Source organism: Penaeus japonicus, unplaced genomic scaffold, assembly GCF_977035675.1.
Source record: "Penaeus japonicus unplaced genomic scaffold, GWHDUDI00000001_assembly GWHDUDI00000011, whole genome shotgun sequence".
NCBI lineage: Eukaryota > Metazoa > Arthropoda > Malacostraca > Decapoda > Penaeidae > Penaeus > Penaeus japonicus.
The window spans coordinates 24,780,444-24,790,443 of record NW_028234413.1 but is presented as its reverse complement, the minus strand read 5'-3'; the positions used below and the strand labels follow the sequence as shown (position 1 = coordinate 24,790,443).

At 51.3% G+C, this 10,000-nt stretch overlaps 1 protein-coding gene across 7 annotated transcripts in view; it reads left to right on the top strand.

Moving 5' to 3' along the window:
• The window catches only part of rhea (Talin_middle and talin-RS domain-containing protein rhea), a 149,394-nt gene that overhangs the window by 104,258 nt on the left and 35,136 nt on the right, over positions 1 to 10,000 (top strand). For all 7 annotated transcript variants that reach the window (XM_086541755.1, XM_086541754.1, XM_086541753.1 and 4 more), the window contains exon 2: positions 7,778 to 7,828. The gene's annotated coding sequence lies outside the window, so the exon portion shown is untranslated. The remainder of the gene's footprint in view (positions 1 to 7,777; positions 7,829 to 10,000) is intronic.

Sequence of the window (10,000 nt, the reverse complement as noted above, 5' to 3'; positions counted from 1 at the left end):
GGCGCCGCGACAAGGGCTTCCTCGTGCTTCCTCGTGCTTCCTTGGGCTTCTGCGAGTCTCTGTCATCAAAGGATTGCTTGGACTCGCGGCCGACGCTGACTTATGAATTATTTATCGGGGTTCTGACGAGGGAGAAGTATTGTAGATACCATTACCCGGGACCCCCGCTCGCTTTTCCCCCTTTTCCCATCTCCCCATCCCCCTCCCCCCTCCCCACTCCCCCTTGAGTGGGTAAGTGACGCGTGACGCCCCTCATCCTGACTCGTCCCGCACTTGTTATTCTTTCTTTTCCTACTCCTCATCCCTTTTCTCTACCCTACTGTCCCTTGCTCTCTCGCCCGTGTTCGTTTGCCCCTCTTCTCTCTCTCTCTCTCTCTCTCTCTCTCTCTCTCTCTCTCTCTCTCTCTCTCTCTCTCTCTCTCTCTCTCTCTCTCTCTCTCTCTCTCTCTTTCTCTTTCTGACTCTCTTCTCTCTTTCTCTTTCTCTTTCTCTTTCTCTCTCTCTCTCTCTCTCTCTCACCCCTCTCTCCCCTCCCCTCCCCCCCCCAACACTACATCCGATGTACCCCTTTTGTACTGCCATCCATCCTCTACTTCCCCCCCCCCCACTTTTTGTCTCCTTTTACCCCCGCCTTTTTCTTTCTCTCTGTTTTTTTTTTTCTCCCTTTACACTCCCTCTGTATTGCTACTTCTGAACATTTAACTCGTCGTAGGATTATGATCCTAAGAGGGACTTTAATGGCAGATTTGGCAAAAGTCGTGATGATGATAATGGTGTTCATTATGTAACTTTCACCGTGGTGTTCATTGTTATGGGAATGTGATATGAATGGACATACGAAAACCTGGTGATTATTATGCATTTATACGGTTTCAGTTGTGAGACGATATAGTGATGATTGTTTGTATTGTCGATGCACTCTTCTTCTTGGTGTTATTGGTCATTATTGGGATGGATATGGTCATCAGTATTCATCCTCGTCAGCAGCATCTTGTAGATCGCTGTCAGTTGTCTTTCGTCTCCTTCTCTTCCTCGGGCCTTCTCTTCTTTCTCTGTTTTTATAAGGAGTTTTAACTCTTCCTTTACGTTCTGTTCCCGTGTTCGCTGCCCGGTCTCGTCTCGTCAATCTCTCCTCTGTTTCTTACAGATATCTTTCCCTTTCCTTTCCTTCACTTCCCTTTCTTTCCCTATGCTTCCCTTCACATCCCTTTCCTTCCCATTCCTTCCCTTTGCTTCCCCTCACATCCCTTTCCTTCTCTTCCCTTCCCTTCTCTTCCCTTCCCTTCCCTTCCCTTCCCTTCTCATTCCTTTTCTTTTTTTTCTTTCCCTTCCCGGTCCTTTGCTATCCTTCCCTTCTTTTTCCTTTTCTTCCCTTCCCTTCCCTCTCCTTCCCACCCCTTCCATCCCCCTCTCCTCCACTCTTGTTCATGTCATTATCCTTTCCTCTGTCATTTCCTTCCAGCCTCCTGCTTCTCCATCCCTAGCCCCCTCCCCCCTTCCCTTCTCTCTCTTCTTTGCCTTCCATTGTCGCTGTCGTCTTCGCTTCTTCCCCGCCCCCTTCTCTTCCCCTCTTTCTCCTTTCCTCCCCTTCCTCCCCCGTGGTTCTCACACCCCATTTCCTGATGGTCTCCCCCTCGTCCGGAAGTAGCAATACGATGGCAAAATTGTGTCTACTTGCACTTTATTGTTATTACCCTGTATTCACTTCTCTCCCTCCCCCTCTTCCTCCCCTCTTTCCTCTCCGTCCGTCTATCATCTCTCATCGCAGTCCGCCTCCTTCCCCTCCCTTCTCCGTCTCCCCTCTGCCCTCCCCCCCTCTTCCAAGTACGCCCCATATCCGCCCATTGAGTACCCCCCCCCCCTCTGCCTCACCCACCCACCCACCCACCCCATACAGTCGCCAATCCATAGTTAGCATAGAAGAGCTCTTTCTGCGAGGGGGGTGGGGAGGGGTCTCTCTTAGTTGTATTTGTTTGTTTATCTGTTAATAGTTTGTTGTCATTATCATTGTAGTTATTACCATCTTTATCACCATTGTGATTGTGATTTTGTTTTAGTTTTGTGATCGTGTTCTTATTGTTACTATTTCTGGCGGATTGCATCTGCTGTTGTTGTTCTTGGCAAATAATCTATGGTATTATTTGCCAATTTTGTAATGGGGGATAACGGGTAATACTTTCCTCAAAGGGACCTCATTTCCCTCGGCCAGAAGGACATCTTGAGGATTCCCGAAAGGCGGAGCGTGCCGAGGTTTCCGAAGGGTAGGGATTCCAAAGAGGACTTGCGAGGAGGCAGATGAAACAAGAAGAGCCAGGTAGCAGAGTAGGAGCCAGGTGTAAAAGGGAGGGGGGGGCGGAGGAGAGGAGAGGAGGGAGAGGAGAGGAGAGAGGAGAGGAGAGAGGAGAGGAGAGGAGAGGAGAGAGAAGAGGAGAGGAGAGGAGAGAGGAGGGGAGGAGGGGAATGGGAGGGGGCGAGGGGGTCTCATCATCACCACAATACTCGCAATCACCAAGATCTCGTCGCCACACGTCCCCGGCTGACTTGTAATTAGGGATAATTATAATCACAACGCGCTCGGTTAATTTGACTTTTTCCCCTCCCTCTGTTAGAAGTCATTTAGTTAATCAAGTGACATTGAGACGCTCAATTTGTCTTTTCTTGCTGTGGAATCATTTTCGGAGTGGTTATCGTTAGGACGATGATTATTAATATTTTTGTCGTTGCTGTTGATGATGATGATGTTATTATCACATGCACGCACACGCACACACACACACGCTTACTTTTGAACACTCTTACACAGTCTTACGCACACTTATACACACTAACTCTTCTACCACACGCCTGGTTTTCCCCTAACTGTATAATACTTGAATGAAAATTCATTGTCTGGATTATCCGTGGCGATGCTCCGTCTCCCTCTCGACTTCGCGGTGTCGCCAAGATCGGCCGCCTTTTTTGATTGATTACTCGCGGGGGAAAGTTTACGAGGCGACGCGTGTGCTCAGGACCGGGCGGCGTGGCGGGGCGGAGTGGGTTGGGGCGGGGCGAGGCAAAGGGGAGGACGGAGGGGAAGGCATCGGCATCCCCCCCCCCTTTTTTTTTCCTTTGTCGCCTCTATCTGTCGCTCTCTGTTTGTTGTGTTCTGATTTTTAAAAACGATTTTGTCATCGCTACATACCAATGTAACTGCTGTTTAATTTTGTAGTAGTAGAAGTGGTACTCCTTCTCCCTCTCTCTCCCTCTCCCTCTCCCTCTCCCTCTCCCTCTCCCTCTCCCTCTCCCTCTCCCTCTCCCTCTCCCCCTCCCTCCCCCTCCCTCCCCCCCTCCCTCCCCCCCCCCCCCCCCCCCCCCCCTCCCTCACGCGAAATGCGCTGTGCTTGTAGAGGCAAGTGTGAAATACTGTTTATTTAGTGCAACATTTTCCAGTCTTGTCGAGCAAGAGCAATGGCTCATCCAACTGAACTTTAGATTGATATCCAAATTTTGAATAATGTGATTGCGTGGATGATGCTTTTAGGGAAAATGAAGTTATCTGTGGATTAGTTACGGGCCCATGACTAATGCTGTTGACGCGCTGTGACGGGATGTAAATGCGGCTCTCTGTTGGGCTTGTATGGCGGCCGCACGGCGCACACACGCACACGCAGTAATACGCACATCACACATGCATGCACATCGCATGCTTATACAGAATGACTATTACTGTAGTCCTTTTCCAAGATCTTTCTCCAAGGACTCGAAACACTTCATTACGCTTTGTATTTTATTTTAATTGTTTCTCTAGACGGCAAACGCACCACAGGTTCATACTTATGCACATGAGGAGAGAATGTGCTTATGTTCGAGTGTGCGTAAGCTGAAGCGGGACCGAATCGCCGCTGGCTCAGATGCGTGATAGATGGTATCGGGGTCGCGGATGCCCGCCCCCGCCGCCGAGATGGGATCAACGCCTCTCGTTCTGCCTCTTGCGCTCACTGGCCTCCGCGCCCTGCTCGGTGGACTTTTCCGAATTTATTCTATTTATCACTGGGATAATACATATGAGGGGGGGGGTAATTAAGCGCTCCACTGTCTCTAGATTTGGCACGGTAGCATGCGGCCGCACCCTATCTTTCGTGGGATGTGTCTTCTCTGCTGCTCCTTATCGTCCCTCCTCGTATCCCTCTCCATATCTGTCACTCCGCCCCTAGTTCATCGCGGCGCCCTTGCCCCCCCCCCTCCCCCATTCACCCTAACAGCCCAGCCTAGCGAGCCATGCCTCATCTAACCGCACCTCCCCCTTCCCCCGCCCGCCCTCCCCTCGTCTCCCCTTCTCCCCCTTTTGTCTCCCCTCGCGCTCGTCGTCACAGATTTACAAATGTGTATTTATGGGATGTTTCAAGCAAAACACGGCGACGGAAAGCCATCGCGCGTCCAATTATAGATCAATTTGGGAGATACGACGCTTCCCCTTGCGCCCGTCGGGGCAGGGGGCAGGCGCGGGGGGTTGGGGGAGGGCGTTTGGGTGGAGGGCCTCGCGAGGGGAACGAAGAAAAAGAGGAAAGAAGGACGGCAAGAAAGCAGGAAAAGGGAGAGCAGTGAGAAGGACGTCAAAGAAAGGGAAAAGAGGGACGAGGAATGGTGCCGTCCGAGATGGGAATAAGAGGGAGGAAGACGGCGAGGGCGGCTGTCACATGGACCGAAGGCCTGAGATTTGCGCGTTGAGTTAACTACCGACGGGGTGTGAGGCGCCGTAAAGAGGGCGCCGGCTGGGTCCTGGGGCGGAGGACCGGCGTGGCTGCGGGCGGAGCGTGATGGGGCAGCGAGTGTCATCAGGTGATGATCCGCGCTCGTGAGTCCCCGGCGCCGCCACGGCCGCGCCCGCCGCTGCTCTTACGATTTATCACTCCTGCCTTTTGTGGCTCAACATTTATTGTTTGTCGACCAGTGTCTAGCTGATGGCGACGGCCGCCCCTGACCCCCCAACCGGTGCCCCTCACTGGGCGCCCCGCTCACCTCGCCGCTGGCATCCAGGGTGCCGCGCCCACTCGAGCCAAAGCGGGGGTTTATGACCCGTAGAGCTGCCCATCCGCAGCCTCGGCTTTACTGGATTTTTTTTATTTTTCTTGAGGATATTGCCGCCTTTATTTCGCACTTGGAAGTTGAGCGGCGCGCGAATGACTTTTCCGATGCGATTCGGCGACGACGCAGCAGTGGCACACCGCTGCGGAGGTCGTGGTGGCGACAGAAAGTCTGTGTGGTCGCTGTGACGTGATAGATGTCGACAAGAGTCCCGTCGTGAATACTCAAAAGGGTAAAATCTCCCCGACATGCTGTTCTTGCACGTTCCTGTTCGGTGGTGCTAGTCAGGCGTTCTTGAATCCTGGCAGTCAGAGAAGCAGTCAGTGGACAGCAACCATGAAGTCTCACTTTATCATGGATTCTCATATCCACTTATTGTACTCACGCTCACCTTTACACTCACTTTTGGCTACGCTATTAGTCAACCTGACAAACATCGACAGTAGTTGAATGCGTCGGGCTGTTCATGTTGCGGGGATTTCGTTCCCATGCCTTTTGTGCCGGAAAGTGGCTTGGGTGTCAGTCTGGGGAATGGGAATCATTTGAGTCTGGATGAATTTGTTTACTATTTAGACTTCAATAAGAGCCGAGTTTACTGAAGGGAGGGAGGTGTGAAGCAGAAAGGAAAACTAGTAATATTAAACTTTTTAGCTGATAGGTGATAACTTGTTGGTGTGATATCTCTCTCTCTCTCTCTCTCTCTCTCTCTCTCTCTCTCTCTCTCTCTCTCTCTCTCTCTCTCTCTCTCTCTCTCTCTCTCTCTCTCTCTCTCTCTCTCTCTCCCGATTTTTTCGTGTGCGCTTTAACGGCGGAACGTTACACTCTCGACTGCGTCACTCTGCGGGCCTCGCACTTCTTTTGTGGAGAGCGGCCATCCTTACTTTGCACTCGCGTCCTGCCACAATCCTTACCTCCCAGCACACCCTGCCCACCACGCCCCGACTTGCACATTTCTCAGATTCATCGTCCTAGTCATCCCTCTTGGCAGACCCTCATCCCCTCTCCTCGCCCTCCCCCTACGCCAGTCCCCTCCGTCTCCTACTTTTCCCTTTCTTTCCCCTCTTCTTCCCTCTTCCTCCCTCTTCCTCCCTTCGCTCATCAGCCACCCCCCCTCCCCCCCGTGTCCCTCCCTACCACCCCCTCCTCTCCATCTCCCCCATGTAGCATTTACTTAAACGCCACTTAATCTGGGGAATGGTCGGCGTCTTGACACACTTCATTTATCCCCTGCTTGCCTAATTTGATCAGTGGATGCGGGGACGGTTGCCATGTACAACCGCTCTTTCCCTCTCTTTTACTCTGACGAATAAACACCCATGCTCGTACGCACACACACTCGCGAACACTCGCACACTCTCACGCAAACACAAGCGCGCGCGTACACGCACACACACACACACACACACATATATACACTAAAACTCTAATCAACACAACAGTTTTTCTCTCTCCTTCCCTCCCTCCTTTATTTCCGTATCAACTCTCTCTCTCTCTCTCTCTCTCTCTCTCTCTCTCTCTCTCTCTCTCTCTCTCTCTCTCTCTCTCTCTCTCTCCTCTCCTCTTCTCCCCTCTCTCTCCTCTCCCTCTCCCTCTTCCCTTTCCCTCTCTCCTCTCCTCTTCTCTCCTCTCTCTCTCACCTCTCTATCTCTCTCTCGTTCACTCTCTCTCTCTCTCTCTATCTCTCCTTCTCTTTCTCTTCCTCCCGCTGCTCCTCCTCTCTCTCTCTCTCTCTCTCTCTCTCTCTCTCTCTCTCTCTCTCTCTCTCTCTCTCTCTCTCTCTCTCTCTCTCTCTCTCTCTCTCTCTCTCCCCCTCCCCTCCCCCTCCCCCTCCCTCCCTCCCTCCCTCCCTCTCCCTCTCCCTCTCCCTCTCCCTCTCTCCCTCCCTCTCCCTATCTATCTATCTATCTATCTATCTATCTATCTATCTTTTCTCTCTAGATAGACATGCATAGTTGCAATACATTAATCTATGTATTAAGAACGGGTTGGAAGGCTCATGCTGTACATGGGCCAATGTATTTAGATTTTCAACTTATTGATTGAATGTTAGTCCTGTACGTCAGTTTCCGCCCCATGGTTGCCATTGTCCACCCGTCGGGTGGTTGCCGGCTGTGGCGACGATACTTCTTGGTTATCGGGGTCACCTCCCGAAGGGCGTCCCTCCCTGGCGGCTGCCTGCGACATTCCACTCTTTCCCCCGTGGGTGTAAGGGCGCTTTCCCTCTCTTGGCATCAAGAGGCTTGCTGTCTCGACGACGTGTTTCTGTTACTCCGATTTGACTAAGGTCCCCAGACCATTGCTCATATGTTTGTCTGTAAGCCATCAAAGTTATTGCCTGTACGGATTATCCGTCCTTCATTTTCACAAATGGAGGGCCAGCGTAAGCTGCGGTTTGGCGACTTGGCTGTCGGGCTGTCCATCGCCCCTCGCGCCCCGGCGAGCGGACGGGCGTGAAAGGGGGGAAGGGAGGAATAAGGGGCCCATGGTTGTGTTTCTGTTTGTTTACTCCGCCACCCCACAGTGCCATGCAGTCGTTGCAACGCCGAAAGCATCTCCCGCACGCACAGGGTAGATGATATGGGTCTAAATAATGCTGTCTGTCCAGGAAGACGCCATGTATTTAGAGCAGCATAGGTTCAAGAATTTAATTTGCAGTTCAGTATGCTCTCAGTTTTTCTCGTTTTTTGTTAACTATTGTTTTCTTTCTTTTCAGATTCAGTGAAGCGAACGACCGAATATAGGCCACACCTGCATTTGATTGAAGGTGAGTTTCGAATCATGCGCGCCATCGCCACCCGCACTTATCCCTCAGAGGTACCTCATGGCACGTAGCTCTTATCCCTTGCTTCGACGGCCTCATGACCGGCACGTTTTGCCTTCTCATGAGCCACTCCTTCTTATGCTCTAAGTCTTACACGTACCACTTTACCATGATCCAACCTTTCTTTCGACTATTACGGCTGTGAGAACGCTCGTAACTTCGAAATAACCCTCACTTCCGCATAAATGAACCGTTTCCCATGACATGACAATATGATGACAAATTTCATGCATTCGTTAGACTCACAGGCAGTCATGCAGCAAAAGATCGTGAATCTTATCTCATTCTAGAACATTGCTTTTATTTCATCCTGTGTCACGAATATTTCATCTTCGGTTCTTCATGATACCATTGACTAAAGGCAACTTGGTTGTCGAGGACTTTTTAAAGTCACCCCCAGTTCGTCTTCCACAGTTTGTCTTATTAGATATCCGTCTACGAGGCAAGTCGCTGTAAAACCTTCATGGATTCTTTTTCCCTCTGTGATGGTCGAAATTGTTTTTGAAAGTAAAGGAGTAATGACGACGTGGCTGTTAGTACACCCTCGTCTACGGTCCATTACACCCTGTCCCTCCTTTCCTGGTCCTGGGTCTGACCTCCCCCTCTCTCTCTCCCTCTCCCTTTGCTCCCCTTCCTAAAAAGGGTGCCTAACCCACTTTCCTCCAAGGGTATCCAGTCGCCCCCCACCTTTCTCACTTTACTCTAGCCAAACCTATACTTATTTCCCGAGATATTAAACTACAGAGCTGCACTTCACTGACTTTTTCCCTGCCTGACCTCATACTCATTCAGATTGAAGCACTCCGCCTATGTTGCTGCTCCAGTTCCTTTCGTTTGATTTCCCCCTGCGTTGAATGTTGCGGGCGGCTTCCACTGCATCCAGGGCGTGGAGGACGTCCCCGCCACGCCCCATTACCTGTGTTACCCTCTGAGCCCCCTCCCTGCCCTCCAGTAGACACAGGAAACCTCTACGTTGAGGGGAAACACGTACTACTCTACTGATACATCGCTGTTTGAATATTGCAGACGAGATAATGACTCGGACTGTTTTTCCTCTTGTCTTATTGAAGTCGCTTATCACATGCATTAAAGAAACTTACGTTTATGCTTCAGGACTCTTCTCTGCGGGTGCCAGTGTGGCATAGCATTATTTATCCCTTTTTATCTAATTACTGTGTCCACGTAAGGCAAGAGGGATTTCCTCGAGGGAAATTGTTTGCGATCGGATTGAGCAAGTATGTCTCACAAAATCTATCTTTATTCGTATGTTATGTTAATCTATATGAATGTGCGTGTGTCGTACACAAATAGCTTGATGTGTTTGAAAATGTGCACAAATATTGCTCGTACTTGAAACATCTGGAAAATAATGATACAAATTTGATAGTGGCTATTGCATTCTTCTTGTTTCCGGACACCACGCGTGCGACGGAGCTTTAGCGATAATCCTCTAATTATCCCCGCGACGACCATCAGTCATAGCGGTGTGGATGCTAGGGTGTAATGAGGAGAGTAGGATAGAGGGTGAATTAGGCTGAAGATTAGCAGGTGTTAGGTTCAGCGTTGGGTTTGTAAGGTGGTTATCCTCTCTGACAAGGTGTCGGCAAGGTCCTTCATTTTCAGCATTAGTGGGGGGAGGGGGGGGGGGCTTGGCAGGCCGCGCTGTGACCTCGGTCTTTCGTGATGATGACGTTATTAATGGAGATCCAGCTTACGATGCACAACACGGCTGATTCATCACTCTGGCGGACCTCTGAGATGCTGGCGACAAAAGACACTCCCTCGCGTTGTCCTAATTATGGGATGAGTGATAGTAGTTCGATGGCATTGCCATCCGCCCTCAGGCGTGTTGACGGGTGACGGCAGCGACGGTGGCCCGAATGCGCCGACAGTCGGGCTCGGCCTCGGCGGTGGCGCGCGGCCGAACCCAGAAGGTGGGGGCGGCGGGCAGGGCCGAGCGCGGGAGCCGTCGGCCGATTCGTCTCGGTGCCGCACTCAATCCAGATAAGGCGAGTTGCTTCAGAGGAGGAGAGAGGGCGCCGCCGGCCACTCTTGCCTCGTAAGATTAATTCCGTGTCCCCGTCTTTATGTCGGCCATGAATCAGCCACGTTTCC